This window comes from Girardinichthys multiradiatus, chromosome 24 (genome assembly GCF_021462225.1).
Source record: "Girardinichthys multiradiatus isolate DD_20200921_A chromosome 24, DD_fGirMul_XY1, whole genome shotgun sequence".
Lineage (NCBI taxonomy): Eukaryota > Metazoa > Chordata > Actinopteri > Cyprinodontiformes > Goodeidae > Girardinichthys > Girardinichthys multiradiatus.
In genome coordinates this window covers 22848342-22851786 of record NC_061816.1, presented here as the reverse complement: position 1 = coordinate 22851786, position 3445 = coordinate 22848342, and the positions used below count along the sequence as shown (strand labels likewise).

Genomic DNA, 3445 nt, shown 5'->3' with positions numbered 1-3445 from the left:
GTAGAGGATGACCCCATTGATCTCACCCAAATTCCTCCAGAGTACCATGACCTCAAGGAGGTGTTTAGTGAGAATCAGGCTCTCACTCTGCCTCCCCATCGTCTGTACGACTGTGCCATAGATTTGCTCCCTGGGGACCCCCTACCTTCCAGTCGTCTTTACAATCTGTCCAAACCAGAAAGAGAGACCATGACCAAATACATAAATGAATCCCTAGCTGCAGGCATCATTCGTCCCTCCTCATCACCAGTGGCCGCAGGATTCTTCTTTGTTTCCAAGAAGGACGGTTCACTCCATCCCTGCATCGATTATCGAGGACTAAACAACATAACAATAAAGACACGCAACCTGACAAACAATTCATTCTAGAGGTTGACGCCTCGGAATCTGGCGTTGGAGCTGTCCTCTCTCAATGCTCTGATTCGGATCATAAGCTTCATCCTTGTGCTTTTTTCTCCCATCGTGTGACACCCACCGAACAAAACTATGATGTGGGAATCGAGAGTTATTAGCCATAAAACTGGCTTTTGAAGAGCGGCGTCACCTACTGGAGGGGACAGTCTTTCCTGTGCAAGTATTCACTGACCACAAAAATCTTTCATACCTACAGTCCGCCAAACGCCTTAACCCTCGTCAGTCTAGATGATCCCTATTCTTTTCTCGCTTCCACTTCAACATCACTTATCGCCCTGGGTCTAAAAACCTCAAAACAGACTCCTTGTCTCTGCAATTTTCCCCCCAGGACAAGGAGCCCCCTGAACCCATCCCGTCTCCTCACTGCACCATTGGAGCCCTTGTCTGGGAGATTGAAAGATTGGTCGACCGGGCCCTCCTGTCCGAACCTGACCCAGGTACCGGTCCTACCAATCCCACCTACGTCCCTTCAGCAGTCCATTCCAAGCTCATTCATTGGTTTCACACAGCGAAATTCACCTGTCATCCTGGAATAAGCCGCACCATTGCCCTCATCACCCGAAGGTTCTGGTGGCCATCTGGTGCATCGGGACGTCCAATGTTATGTCCTTTCTTGTCCCACTTGTTGCAGAAACAAATCCTGCAACCAACCTACAGCCGGCCTACTTCAGCCTCTCTCCATCCCTAAGAGGCCCTAGTCCCACATATCTCTAGACTTTGTGACGGGCTTCCCCAAGTCAAAAGGTATGACCACCATCCTTACGATTGTTGACAGGTTTTCTAAAGCATGTGTTGAGGTACAATAATTCTATCACTGATATCCTTGCGGCCTCAACCTCACCCCAGTCCAGATGTCGCGAGAAAGAACAGAAGAGCAGGAAATTAAGATTAACACAAGTTTAATTTCGTAAATAATAAGTCCAATGATTTCCAATCTGTATTGAATACAACAAAAATGATACAAGGAAAGAAAGATTTACCAAAGGCCTTTGGGAGAGACGCAGAGATCAGCAAAGCTAAGTTGTTTCCACCGAGTGGTCTGTCTTACAATCAGTGTTAAAGCATTTTATACCCTTACTTCAAAGCTGACGGTTTGTTTACAAAGCTACAGGTCACTTAATGGAGTTTTCTACGTTCCCGTGTCCCCACTATAAATTAGTTACTCCTACAGGAGTACTTATTGCCTATATCATGACTAACAGCCGGCGTTTACTGCTCACAGCTGCTGGGAACATCCTGACCAGGGATTAACCCTTTCTCCAACCTGAAGCCTGCTGTGACCTCTGTGACCTCTCCCTCTCAGGCTCACAATACATGTTATATCTCAGATTTATGCTCACACATGCAAACTTAACACATAGTATGAAACTAAGTGATTTTAATTCTCAACACATACCATCTCATCGCCCTCAGGAAACTGCCTACGGCTTTCCAGACTGCCCAGCTTCTGGTGAAGCACGTTTTCCGCCTCCATGGCATTCCACAGGATATTGTCTCGGACCACGGGCCTCAATTTACCACTCAGGTAGGGAAACAATTCTGCTCTTGCCTCAATGCAACTGTTAGTCTTTCCTCAGGGCTCCATCCACAATCTAACGGACAATCAGACAGGATGAATCAGGAACTTGAGGCTGCCTTGAGATGTGTAACTTCCTCAGCTCCAATAGATTGGAGTGCGTACTGTCATAATGTTGATGGCCGACTTGACCCACATGCAGAAAAATACGAAGAAATAGAGAAACGTTTGTTAAAACTTTTATTAGGAAATCTGGTGCAGGAAACCGCAGTAGCAGGGAGACTGAAAAAGAGAATGAACGCTGGTGAACAACCCACAACTGAAATTCTCAAATATGTTCTATTGAGAAAGCTTACATTGGGTAGAGTTAAGTCCGCCAGGGAGAGAGGTTGTGATCCTGGTAAGAGGTGGCTATGCAGCACTGCCGTAGCAGATGAGTCCTGAGAGGCTTGGAGGAGGGTGGACAGGGTTCGCATGAAGCTGTGAGAACAGTCTCTAATCTGGTTGCCAGTGGAACAAAAACAAGAATCCAGAGTCCAAAAAGCTATTGGAAAGTTCCTTCAGATATCTCACATGAGCGAGGCTTGGTCAACCTGAGACAAAAACAAAACATTAGTCAAGGAACAAGAATTAGAATCTTCTCAGACAAGCAATAATCAAAACCATGATTTGGCCAGGTAAAATACCACGAAGAGGCAAAACACTCAGGCATCGAAGTACTGGCTCGCCTCCTTCTTATAGTCCTCCAGCTGATGACAATCATGCGAAACACCTGACGACCAGCTCCTCAGCTCTGAACGCCCCTACTGGTGGAAGAGGGTTAGTAGCAGGCAAAAATGACCACGATCTGACACATACCTTCCGTGGGTGGAGTACGCCCATAACTCCCATGTTTCCGCTGCCACCGGGTGTTCATCATTTGAAGCCTCTCTGGGTTACCAGCCTCCTTTGTTACCTGCCGACGAGAGAGACATTTCAGTGAAGTCCGTGCAACATTACATCCAGCGGTGTAAGCGCCTGTGGCAACTCACCACCTCTGCCCTCCAGCGCTCGGTGGAAAACAACCGCCGGATTGCGGATCGTAGAAGGTTCCCAGCCCCTTCTTACACCCCTGGACAAGAGGTATGGCTCTCCTCCTGCAATATTCCTCTAAAATCCATGTCCAATAAGCTCTCTCCCAGATACATCAGCCCTTACATCATCGAGTCCATCATCAGTCCAGCTGCTGTCCACCTCCGACTGCCCCAACATCTCCGCATCCACCCCACATTCCATGTCTCCCAACCCAAGCTTGTAAATTCCAGAACTCTGTGCCCTCCTTCCGGACCTGCTCCACCCACCCGGGACATCGATGGGCATCCACCTACACGCTCCGGCGGATCTTTGACTCTCGTCGGCGGGGTCGGGGATGGCAGTACTTGGTCGACTGGGAGGGGTATTAGCCTGAGGACCGCTCCTGGATTCCCCGGTCCTTCATCATCGACCAGTCCCTCATCCAAGATTTTGAGGCCTCCT

General features: G+C 48.4%; 1 long non-coding RNA gene across 1 annotated transcript; it reads right to left on the bottom strand.

Annotated features, from left to right (window-relative positions):
- Positions 1–1296: 1296 nt before the first annotated feature.
- On the bottom strand, positions 1297–2779 carry LOC124861824. The gene is made up of 2 exons (XR_007036761.1): positions 2287–2779; positions 1297–2212 (listed from the first exon to the last, which is right to left on the bottom strand). It is a non-coding gene; the product is annotated as an uncharacterized LOC124861824 (long non-coding RNA).
- Between the last annotated feature and the right edge of the window lie 666 nt (positions 2780–3445).